At 47.9% G+C, this 12,873-nt stretch overlaps 1 long non-coding RNA gene across 1 annotated transcript; it reads right to left on the bottom strand.

Annotated features, from left to right (window-relative positions):
- Nucleotides 1-6,909: 6,909 nt before the first annotated feature.
- Nucleotides 6,910-8,598, bottom strand: LOC144166990 (uncharacterized). Its single transcript, XR_013321805.1, has 2 exons — nucleotides 8,262-8,598; nucleotides 6,910-7,303 (listed from the first exon to the last, which is right to left on the bottom strand). It is a non-coding gene; the product is annotated as an uncharacterized LOC144166990 (long non-coding RNA).
- Nucleotides 8,599-12,873: the final 4,275 nt, after the last annotated feature.

The raw sequence follows: 12,873 nt of genomic DNA, 5'->3' as shown, positions 1-12,873 counted from the left end.
TAAGAACCGCAAGGTAAGAACCGCAGGCGGGACTTCCTATGATAACATCTAAAGAGTAACTTTGGAACCAGTATCACAACGATGCTGATTTGGGAGAAGAGACAAGCAAACAAATACTCAGCATAAGAAAGAGAAATACAAAAGAGCGGAAGAAATAGTACAATAATAAAAGGAAACAACTATTACACTAATAAACACGTGCACTAAGAACACCAATGGGCGCAACGCCAGAATGTAGTCACAAAATGGGATCCTTCACACATAAACACACGTCGAAACAGTGATGCTGTCACTGACCAAGTAATAAGTACAGTGTCTGTACTTTTTGAATGCGTAGCATTCTTTGCTGAGTCCCCCCCCCCCCTCGCAGCGAGGACCGTGTAACGCCGTGCGTTTCCACTAAAATGCAGGTATCGCGGAAGTTCAACCTGTAATCGCTATAATACCGTAAATCAAATAAAAAAACCACTCAAAATGGCGAAAAGGGTAACGCGCTACATTTCCACAGTAATGCACATTTCGCGAAAGTTACCCCTGTAATCGTTATAACAGCGTAAATTGACATAATTGACCGAACGACATTTCGAAGAACTAAAAAAATAAGAAAGATATAAAATAATTACGGAAACTGCCGAATCATCTAACTCCATGCATTTCTACAAAAATGCAGATAAAACCAAGATAGTGTGGTTTGAAAATATTCAATTCGAAGCCAGCTTTTACTATTCGTATTCAAAAACATTAACACGAAAGTGTTTATGCCGTGATCCACCATGATCTAACTAACGTCATATACGTCACGGAAATGACATGCCAGAAAAACTTCGATTGACGCGGTGGCGCCGGGATTCGATCCACGAACTCTGCCGTCGCGACGGGAGGTACGAAATGCGCTCCCGACTACGCTGTGAGCTTTTTTTTAATTACTAGTTTCAGCACACACGTACAACACAAAAATAACCCCACGCTGCATGTGGTACAATACACACCGACATAAACATACCAGCCGTGCCTCCGGCTAGGCTTTGTCATTTAATCATCCCTTTAGAGTGATTAACGGCTCTAGAAAATCCAACCAATCTGGTACTGGCTGCTGGACTCTCAGCCTCTCAACGAACTGCGTGACACTCTCTCTCCGAAACTGCCGGGCCGGTCGGGCATCCACGTGGCCGTGGAGCCACGTGGGTGCCGAAGGATTATGAAGTCGCAGGGGACTTCGTTATTTTCTGTGGGTAAATACCGTATACCATGCGGGTTAAGTGGGAAGTCTTTGTGTAAAGTTCGCTGCATAACATCCCAAAAGTGAACCGCCATCCAACAGTGTATAAAAACGTGGTCTATGTTATCCGGTTGTTTACAGATTGTGCAGTCAGTTCCCCACGGTGCATCTAACCCATTTTCTTTTAACCATGTTTGCACAGTAAGTGTCCCCGAATGAAGTTTGAAAAAAAAAAGGACTTTACCTTCGGTTTTACAGCCATATGCTTTACTCTTTTTTCTGTCAACTCGCTTTTCGATGGAATATTTGAGTACAGTGTCACGTAAAAATTATATAAAGATGTTTGCGACAGTCTGTTCCCGGTACCGCGATATAGAGAACTGTACAAAGAAGGCCCAGGCCAGGATGTACTACGCTATGAGCAGACGCGCGAATAAGGCGACATACGCGCCTTTCTAGGAGAGGCGCCGAGGCGCCGAGAGTTGGCGCTTCGATGCCAGCGCCTAGGTGACAAGGGACACGCAGTTTGAGCTGCGGAGAAACCGACTGGCTAATGTCACGCTCGTGTCGTGACGTGACGCGGTCCGCTGCAGCGTGTGTTCACCAAACGATTCGCTATTCGCTGATAACTCGTTTAGTTTCGTTCACACAGACTAGAGTTCCTGTATATAGCTCCCCTAGGCGATATACAAGAACTCTAGCACAGACGGTTTGCGAGCGCCTGTGGTTTCAGTCGGATTTACGCAATGCCCCGACGCGTGCAATCCAGTGTCTAAGATTGATGCGTATAACGGCGCCGGACCGACGAAATATAAATAGCGACATCGATCAACTTCATATCGATGCACAATAAACATTCAAGTGCTCTTGGGAAGGCACATTTCACTTCCGTGTTTTACCGGTTCCTATGGAAGAGGGAACAACTACATTTTTTATTCAAATCACGGCCAAGTTTAACTTCTTGTATTAAATTCAGACGCAAAGTTGATAATCACACACCTTTAAATATATATACAAAAGGTAAGTTGTCCTCGCTTGGAGGCAGTGGAGCAGGTGCAACCACGCAACACTTCCGGCAAGCGCAAAAAAGGCAGAGAAAGAAGGCCAGGAGGAGCAGCCAGCCCTTTCTTACACTCAGTCGCAGCATCAAGAAGACATGGAAACAGGTATGCTCTCAGATCTCATCTCAGCACAGAACACAGCGCAACATGATATAATAAACAACTTCAAGAAGCCACCATGCGTATCTCTGAGAGCGTAGAAGCAATTCGCAAAGCCAATCAGGAGGATAAACAGAACTAAGCCGCTAGATTTTGCACACTGGAAGCCAACATAAACGAAGCTCTGCTAACTCACCGCTCGACCCGCCGTGCCACCCCGTACGCTAAGACCAAATCGGATGACTGGACACCCCACCTTACTTCTTCTCAAGATGGCCCCCCACAAAATGGAACTGCCATGGGTTCAGGGTGAAGATGGGAGAACTTCAGCAATATATCAGAACTTTAGACCCGCAACCAAATAAAATAGCTCTGCAGGAGATCAATGGCAAAACTCACCTTCCTGTCTACATCACCTACACAGACCCTTCAGGAAAAGCAACAGCCACCTTAACCAAGAATAATATAGCAGCAATGCAACATCTCAGGGCTCAGAAGGGCTGTGAAATTCACTCCCGTGCTACAGGAAAAAAAGGCAATCTGTTTATCTTGAACGTGTATTGCCTACCTTCTGCTAAACAGACCGGCCTAGAAGACACCATCCAAGAAACGCTAAACCTAACCACGGACCAACCAGTTCTCATCCTTGGGGACTTTAATGCCCCTCATCAGATGTGGGGCTACAAGTACTATTCAAAGCGAGGACGACAGTTACCCCATATCATGGACCAGAACGGGATTACTTTACTAAACGATCCCCATGTCCCCACCAGACTGGGCACCAGTACGGCGAGAGACACCACTCCAGACCTCTCACAACGGGCTGGGTTCCTCAACGTTACTTGGGTCAATACGACCACCAATCTTGGCTCAGACCATGACATCCTTCAAATAACAATTAAAAGACAAAGCTACTAGAACCATATCTGCTGGGCCAGACTTGTCAACTGGGACTGATTTAGGGAATCTCAAGCTGCGAAAGAAATTAATCCGAAGACACCCTATGACACCTGGGTCATAGAAAAAATGGAAGACCTCAAACGGCCTACTCAATCAATCGCAACCACATACTCCACTCCCTACGCGGACTCTCGCCTACTACACCTTTGTGATGCCTCACGAAACGATGTCACGAAACGAAACGATGTCCACGATCGCGGTGGACATGGGAAGATTAAGAGCCTTCATTATAGCTTTGCGGATGAGGCGATCAATGGCTTCCGTGTCACTTTTGCTGAGAGTTAGGTAGGGGGCGATGTAGATGACCCGTGATATGAGGAAGGCACGGATAAGGCGAAGAAGGTCTTCCTCCTTCATGCCGCGAGGTCGATTGGAGATGCGGCGAAGCATGTGGGTAACTTGAGTGAATACTGTGCTGAGCTTGAATACTGTCTGATTGTTCCGTGTATTGGGCTGCATTGTAACACCACTGATCTTGAGTGAAGGTCTGGGATGTATAAGCTGACCATCGAGGGCAATTTGAACTGATTCTTTATTGGATGCAGGGGGACTTTTTCGTACAATGATGAGGTCAGGTATTTGAGGTGAACGCCTAAGGCCAATTAGATGAGTCATGTTGTTTTACAGTGTCAGTGGGTTTTTGAAGGGTATCTGAATTTCACTTAATGAACCAGTGTCAGTCCAAATGGTAATATCATCCGCATACAGTGCGTGATGAACCCGGGGAGTGGCTTTAATCTGACGAGGGAGGTCTAGGAGGGCGATTTTAAAAAGCAAAGGTGAAAGAAGAGAACTTTGATGAGTGCCTCGATCTCCTAGGGTGATGGGATGAGATTTCACGTCGCCTGCTTTTACGATCGCCTGTCTGTGGGTGAGAAAATTGGCAATGTAGGAGCAAGTACGCAAGCGCCGCAGCGTGCTTCGTTGAGGCGGAAGGAGATGGAAAAATTAGAGACGTTATCGAAAATCATATGCAAGAATTGCACGAGGTGAATGCGGGAGGCTGGTATGAGAATTTCTTTCTTTATGCGAAGAAGGATGTCTGGAGTGCACAGATGTTTTCTGAAACCGTACATTGTGTTTAGGATGAGATCGTTGGCTCTTAGGTAGGGGTGTAGACGTCGCAATAACATGCGCTTCACCAATTTACCCACACATGGTGTTAGAGAAATACGACGAAGGCTGTCTAGGTAGGGGGACTTGTTAGCTTCGGTATAAAACGGATCTCTGCTGTTTTTCATTGTGGGGGAAGTTTTCCGCATTTCCAATGGGCTTTATATGCTGCAGAAGTTGGTCAACTGAGTCATCACTCAAGTTGGCTAAGATAGGATAGGTCACGTCGTCCGGCTCGGGGTGCTGTTTTGCATTCGGAAAAAGATGTGCGGAGTTCGTAATGTTGAAAATCTCGATCAAGGGCCGTATTTGGTTGGCCTATGTAAGGGGGGGGGGGGAGTGAAATTTGTCTATGTGGACGTATTTATTTTCTAAGGAACGCATGAGGGCTACAGAAGAGCCATTGAAAGAATGAAGAGTTTGGTCAATGCTCGATGAGAAGCGCTCCCGGGGGTCGATGAGATGCAGGAGAGGGTGCCACGTTCTTTTGGTTGTCAGGGTACCTTGGAGGCTGTCACACAGTCGCAGCCAATTTTCCTTTCAAAAGTGGTTGGTGTACTCTATTGCTTGTTGATTTAGAAGAGCGATTCGGAGACGCAGTTTGCGGTTGTGCCGCTGTCGCTTCCAGCACTTGTCGCCGTCCCTCCCAAAGACAAGAGTTTCGGGTCGACATCAAAGGGGTGGTAGGTGATAGCCACGGTTTTGGTTGTTGAGTGAAAAGTTTGAAGTAAATCATAAATACATGCTTATAGGGGCTGAATGGGGTCATTAGATTTGAAAGAATTTGCTTTTCTGAAGGCATCCCACTTGGTAAGGCGTGCCACCCCCAGCTGAGCCTTATACACGTGATTTTTATTTCTTATTAGTATAATCTCGTGCTCAGATCCGAGGTTTTCCTGCGGGAGAAAGCAGGAGACGTCTAGGGAGCTTAAAAGATGAAACATCCGGGGTAGTATCCCTGGGGACGCTTGTACCAGGGTGGGTTGGTGAATCAGGTTGGTTGAGCAGCAGTAGATTAAGGTCGTCGATAACAATAGACCCTATGCAAAATGCGCCCCGCCATCTCACGTCGTCTCCGGTAACTAGGTCCGCCATTTTGGTACGGTCGTTTGAAACCGAAACCAATTAGCAAAACATAGAAGGCGGGCATTGACCGCTCTTGGTGATGGACTACAATGCCGGAGCATTGCTTCGTGCCGCAGAGCACGCAATGCGGAAATACCGGTTCAAATCGAGAAAAGGTACGTGAAGTTCCACGCTTTTGAACGAACTTTGTGACGCGAACTGTGTCGGCGCGAGCAACCTTTGTGACACGCTGGGCGCGGTGCGCTTGGAGCGAATATTTGTCGTTGGTTCGCTAAGCGCGGGGTTCCGTAGTCGCTGTCCGTATGAAAAATACAGCTGCGTTGGAGTTCTCTTGTCCAGCCTTTGTATTCTAAATGAAGCCTGAGCGTGCGCCGCTTATTCACGCGACTGACAGCGGCGCTCGACCGGGAAAACAGTACCAACCACACGTTGCCAAAATTAGGCTGTTTCTTTACTCGTCCCTGTGGCTCTGCGCCCGCTTCATTTCATTGTTAAATGGTACCGCTTAGCCCCTACACGAGCCTTTATCTTACCTAGGGCTGTAAACAAACTTTTCTTGCCGCACTACGCCGTCGAAAATTTCCTCTGTGGTGGGCGCGCACGGTATGGGAGTGTGTTGTTGGTTTCTTTACGTTCGTTGCATTTAGCCGCGTGTCGTTGCAGAAGTGGCGAACGCTGTTTTATGATGATCTAACGGTGGAAAATTCGAGCTTTTGCACTTGGTTCCCGATTTTTCGGGCTGAAAGGTTTGTTGTTACGTCAAGTTAACTTGGTGCCCATTGTAATTCCAGCAACGATGTATTTACTGTCGAATATTTTGCGACTAAAATACACACTCACTCCTCTAGTTTGTCACACGCTGCACGCATGCCTCTGACGTAATGATAGTGGCCATTGATGTAGGTAGCTGAGACAATTTTCAAGTTTTATTCAGAAAGAAAATTTCAAGTTTTATTCAAAAAGAAAACGGCCACAGTTGCATCAGGCTGCCGCGCATCAGCTTGAGAGATTTTGCGTTTTTTGTATCCACAGTGAAAATCCCAGTAAATTAAACTACTTCGCTGATTTATAGCGCGTGCAGTATAGCAAACTGTGGATATAAATGGAACAAAAAGAAGCATTCGCGCACCCCTGCATGTCGCGGTCTAGTAAACACGACGTTGCCCAGCCTCTGCGTGCTCTGCGTTCTGCGTTCTCCTGAATGCTTGCTGGTAGCTCATAGGTGACCCTTCAGGTGCCATGCCAGTCCTTGTTTCTGTCACTGGCAGGGGGGGGGGGGGGGGGGAGAGGAGGAGCGGGAGGCCAGCAGAACTGGGGCAAAAAACTCATTCCCAAGGCTAGCAAGTTTTCTCCAAAGCGCCTGCACGGCACTTTGTTGCTGCTCGCATTGCTCCTGTACTCGACGTGCATCGAACAGACGCATTGGCGAGGGAAGGGAGGGGCCATTTTATCGCGGGCTTCTCCAGTCAATGTTTTGGACACTCGCTGGCTTGATGCCCTGCTGTCTCGGACGTCCCCACTGTTGTGGCAGCTCAGTGCACGCAAGCTTTGGTGGCGCCTCTTAAAACCTTCGGCCTGCAAGAGGGCGAGTAGGTGCACAGCAGCCAGGATGTGACTCCATGCTCCACTGCAACCCGCCGGGCACTCGCACGATGCCTCCCCAATCGCCCCACTGTCCGTCTCAAAGGTGAGGCACACAACTTAGGGCCGGCCACTTTTCTTCTGGGAGCGAAAGCAGCTGCTGAGCACATGGATGAGGCCCAACCTGCAAGAACAGAGAGAGTATCAGTAAATAACACTCAGTGAAGAACAGGACCAGTCCGCTACAGTTTATGGTAAAGGGACAGAGCAAAAAGAAGTGGCCGCAAGGAACAGACTCAAAATGACCAGATTTTGTGTCTTCCTTAACACAAAATCTGGTTCCTTAAGGGCAATAATCTACACCTCAAACAGCAATGATGTCAAAATTGTTTGTCAAGTTCGAGCGTGCATGTATCTCTGCATGCTTTGTTAATGCATTTTTCAAGAGAAGGAAGTATTTAAAAACCTCAGCGTGGGTAATGATACCAGTACCCGCATAATCGTGTTCGTCATAATTTAAGCAAGCAATAATATGATTATCTGGAACTCACTTCCAGAATCTTTCGAGATAAACAGGTAAACATTCGGGCTATACCGATGACCCATCAAATTAAAAAAAATCTTCTAGTTCAGTGAGTTCGAGCTAACAAGGTTTTACTGTATTATCTATTCGTGCACACCAAAAACATGCGCTCTAGAAACAAACACAACCACCCCACCGCCAAAAAAGGAGAAGAAAGACACACAAACAGATTTTTGCGCAGAACATGCGCAATAAATAATGAAAACACACAAAAAAAGAAAATTCAAGGCGTATGTGCGCTTTTGTAGTTGACTTCGCCGCACAGCACGGTTGCTTTGCGGCAAACGCGCGGGCGGACGACCGTCACGGAAAACGGCCGCAACCTTTCCGTAAACATCTTCGCCAAAAATCATCCCGTAAATTCGATGTACAGCATTTGAAAATACCTAATCCACCCACTAGCGGTATGGTCTGGCGATTGTCGCTTTCCTCTTTCAGAGTTACTGCAGCAGGGTCGCCGCTGCGCATTTGCATGGTAAACAACGGTGAACAAAGTGCCATACAAATGCTCATGCCGGTTAACGCGCGTCAAGTAAAAAACAAAGAAGGATTTACTTACTGCGAGTCGCACGTGTTTGTCCGCACCGATGAAGGCGAGCAATGCGCCTCGGTGGCTAGGCGGCATGCCCTGCTCCGGTGCCGCTCGGATGGGTCTTTGGCGCGGCACCCCGAGTGGTATGAGTCTTCGGACACAGTCGGCAGCGCAGACAAGTCCTTCGTCCACAATCCGCGGTCGGGAGCCGGAAAACGCCGTCCAGTTTGAGCCATACCGCGTTACCGTCACCTGCTCTTCCACAGTAAACAATACGAGACTTCCCGATCGGCGCCCGTACCAATATGGCCGACGGTCTCGTTTACATCAGTGTTGCTAGATCACCAAGCAATTTCGCATAGGGTCTATTCCCAGAATGGAGCCCCGCTGGTTTTTGTCGCCCTAGTTTGGATGAGTGGCATTGAAATGCCCTAAAATAAAAAGATGTCTATTTTTGGCGATTTTGACGGCATCATTGATCGTGGCTTTAATGTCGGGTGATTTTTGGGTAGGACGACAATATATGTTGAGTAGGATGATGATGATTGGATGTTAATGGCGCAAGGCCAACTGGGGAAAACAGCGCCAAAAGAATGGTTATATATGAGAGGTGAAACCGTAAACACTAAGATAAGCAAGCAAAGACAAAAGTAAAATCAGAAAACGACAATGAGCATGGCTGGTGAGCCTCGGTGAGCCACTCACGGTGAGCCCCGGTGAGCCACTCGCGGTGAAGCCTACTCACCACTCGCGAGTGCGAGTTCCACTCGCGGCGAACCCCGCTCACCACTCATGAGTGGCGAGTGAACGCGCGCTTCTTGCGCGATGTGCGAGGCTTACCGCGGTGAGCATCACTCGCTGTTGGCATTCGTCGCAGGAGCCGCTTGCTGTGGTAGTTGCTGCTGGCAATAACCACTCGTACGCACAGCCACTAGTTAATGGAACGACTGCCTTTAGCTTCGGGAATATTTGGCTACCCACCTTTATAATTAAGGCCCCGTGGAATCAAATCTCCAGTGACCTGTTGATTTAGGAATACGATTTGGATGGACGTCTGACGCCATACGCTCACTGTCATGACTCATTGGGGCTGTTGCGCGCACTCTCGACGAATGATGTTTCTGGCTCGCAGCGTTTTGTGTTGGAATTAGTGTCGGTAACGTCGTCGCAACAAATCGATTGCAGTTCACTACCGCTGAGCGCTGCGATGGATGCCGTAGTACTTGGTGTACATAATTGACCGGCTTGCTGCAGCTGTCGATTGGCCGGCTGTTCTGAAGCGCAAATTGTGAGTTCCCGTATTCGTTTGGAAAGGTATGGCAGATTTTCCCGGATTCGTGTATCAGGAATACGAAATGGTTCAGATGGGCGAATTGCGTGTTGTGGAAGCAGCAGCTCATTTTCGAGGACTTGGCGTATTAAATGTATCAGTGTTTGCCATTGCTTTTTACGGCGGCGCTTTGTTCTGATGCTCGCTTGCACGCGGACTTGGCGTCACACATCCTTCTACGGCAGTTACGGTGCGTGCCTTGAGGCATGTGATTTGCTGCTGTCCGGGTGTTTGACACACCTGAAAACTTCACCGCTGCTGTTTTATTGCAAACTTCACCAAAACGTTTACGTTTCGTTATGTTGCGTGAATGTTGCATTGACTCATATACGGCGATGTGCGTACCTCACACAGTATTTGTCACGATGACTCGCCGACTGCACCCCGTCGTTGAGTTCCCTGTCTCCCTCTGAAGTTTGTGTATCCATTCGTGGAGATTCACAAAAACCGTGCGTTATGTCCGACTCCTCATTCGCCTTACCGAATCGCGGAGTTCGAATCGTTACTGCTGCGTGCATTTTGTGAAATATATATTTCATATCTTAAGACGCGAAAGCTAAGATACTCGCTGTTCACGCTGTTCTGTTGTTATCGGCCGTCAATTAACATTACGCTTGTGAATTTGCTGCCCAAGTTAAAATTTGGACCTGGGCTCCCGCATTTTGCTCTTTTCATTCTGTCCGTTCACGGTCGCCAGCCAGTTAGTTATGAAGGCGAAATCGCTTCTGCTGCTTCATTTTCGTATTTAGCGTTGTGGTCAGGCCAAAAACTGTAGTCCCCGTCATGCTTGCTGCGCTGATTCGCTGAAAAGGGCTTCGTAGTCTAGTACGTGTTCCTGACATTTTGTGCCCCGTATGTAGATCGTCGTCCGCGTGCCGATGGCGTGCAGACTAGCGGAGCAGTATACCGTGACCCCTGTGGGGTGTGACGAATACTACGCGTTCTCGGCAGTCGGATAGCGTAATTTGTGAGTGGGTGAGTGAGTGAATGGGTGCGTGCGTGCGTGCGTGTGAGTGTTCACGTGAGTGCGTCTGCGTGCGTGCGAGTTCGTATGTGTGCGTGCGTGCGCGTGTTCAAGTGCGTTGGTGTGTGTGTGTGTGTGTGTGTGTGTGCATGTGCGTTTGTGTGCATGCGCGCGTGTATGCGTTTGTTTGTTTGCGTGCGTGTTCGTGCTTGTGTACGTGCTTGTGTACGTGCGTGCGTGTGCGTGTCCGATGACTTATTCTCCCCGTTATTTCGTATAAACTTTCGACGTGAACTTGTGTCGGTGCCCAGTGCGGGCGCATGGCGGTGTAGCTGAGGATCAAGCTGCGCTTTTGCTCTGTGGCAGGTTGGCGCCGTTTAGAAAGGGGGACGGGGAGGGAGGTGGGCGCCAGGCAACTCGTCGCCATGAGGACGCCCGCGCTTAAGTCAGGGAGTCCCGATTTGGCGCGACCACGCGGCGCCGCCTCTCTACCTCGCCTTGTCTCTGCTAAGCGCTCAAGGCCAAGCGCTCCAGTAGCCTTCCTCCACCTTGCTTGCCCTTTTCTATCTTTGCGTGGCGGTGTTTCGCTGGACTCTGTCGCTCTGCGCGCATTTCACCTGGGATTACTCTTGGAATAAATCGTTTGGAGGGTTGTCCAGAGGGAATTTACTCTGCAATTTCAGTGGCTCGCATAGCGCGCTTCGAGATAGGAATATTTGCGCGCGCTAGCCAGCATTTTGACAATGGCAACAGCTTTTCTAAGCTTTTCTTCCGAACTGGACTATTTCTCAAGTTTGCCACCGCTGTCAAAATTTTCAGTGTTTTTTTTTGTTTTGTTTTGTAGAATCTGAGCGATATAGCATGGACAATAATAAAAAGTTATGATGAATGGCTTCAGGCAAATTTGCGAGAATTTAGAGTCCAGCGATGATTACCGCCATGTGCGTATAATAACCGGATACATACTTTGGAAAAAGTGAGACCCCATTCCTGAGAAAGGTAAATTTTAGCTCAAATCAGTAAGTATTTCATGCCCGAAAATATTTGTACTGCCGAAAGCGAAAACGACGAGTGCCGCTCATAACAAAATCGACGCATTAGTACTTGTAAAAATCACAACCTACTTTAACGTCGACACAATCAAAGTACAGAAACATAAAATCACGCCTTATTGATGACTGCGCGAGATAGGATGTGACAGATATGACGTGACACATCTTTTGTTCACCAAATATCTACACATCCCATATCAGGTGCTAAACAGGCTAGATAAATGAAGGCTGTGTTAACCTCTTTGAATGTATTTAATATCTTTATTTCTGACGGCTGCACAGTTTCATTGAACGGAGGGCATTTCAGAGAGAAGAGGTAAAAACGTATACAAAACATGAGCACACACACGTAGATATACACACAAAAAATAATCCGGAACGCAAAGTTATTGCCCTCAAAACTCACCACGTTTATTTACTTATTTATTTATTGACAGTGTCCCTAAATGCCCTCCTGAAAGCGTATTTTATATAATGGGGTCACATGCTAAACAGCTCTCAAGTTACGCTAACAGCTTAATGCAGAATGATAACAAAAAAATTGGGACAGCTTAGCACTAGTGCCGCGAAGGCTTGGAAAACAGCGAAGCTTGCGGCCCCGTCTATAGCGTATTCTTGGTTCGGCTAAGTATGTGCCTGGTTGTGAATACTCGGCCAAGTCTTTTGCGTGGTTATGCTTCGAGATAAGGTAAGCAAGATAAGCAATGAACCCTTGGTCATCAATGTACCTACAATGCACGTGAGCTCGTAAATCCGGATCTTCTGCAACTCGCTGACGTTTCGCCGCCACTTCACCGGCGCGATATTCGGGATTGGCCCAAAGTCGTCGCCTCCGTTTCAGCGGCTTTCGCGCCGCGCTTCCTCTCATTCGGGAATGGCGCTCCTATTCTGTCGTCCCATCTCTCCCTTCGCTGGAGACCAGGCTTTTTAAACTTCGCATGGATTTCCGAACTTGCCGTTGAAAGTTCTCCATGACTGGCACGCGCGGACAGAGTGTTCTCCAAGGTCGAGCGGTGTCGGCGGGAACGACAACGTTATTGCTCGGAGATGTTTTCCAGCGCACGTTCGCCGGCACAACCGCCAACCTAAACAGCATTCGCGGTTGAAAAATTCAAATGCCCATTCGTATAACGAAAACAACTTTTGAAATGCGAAGTTTTTGATGCAGGGACTTTGATCGCTGCGGTTAAGCCACTTTTCACTTCACCTACGATAATCATCGTCATAGTCAAATAAAGTTGGCTTTCCTGCAGTGCGTTTTCGCGTACGGTCGCCATCAGTGAGGCAACGAAA

The sequence above is a fragment of the Haemaphysalis longicornis genome, unplaced genomic scaffold, assembly GCF_048455015.1.
Source record: "Haemaphysalis longicornis isolate Haplotype H1 unplaced genomic scaffold, Haemaphysalis longicornis Haplotype H1 scaffold_2, whole genome shotgun sequence".
In the NCBI taxonomy this organism is placed as follows: domain Eukaryota; kingdom Metazoa; phylum Arthropoda; class Arachnida; order Ixodida; family Ixodidae; genus Haemaphysalis; species Haemaphysalis longicornis.
The sequence above is the reverse complement of the archived record's forward strand: the minus strand, read 5'-3'. Positions and strand labels throughout refer to the sequence as shown.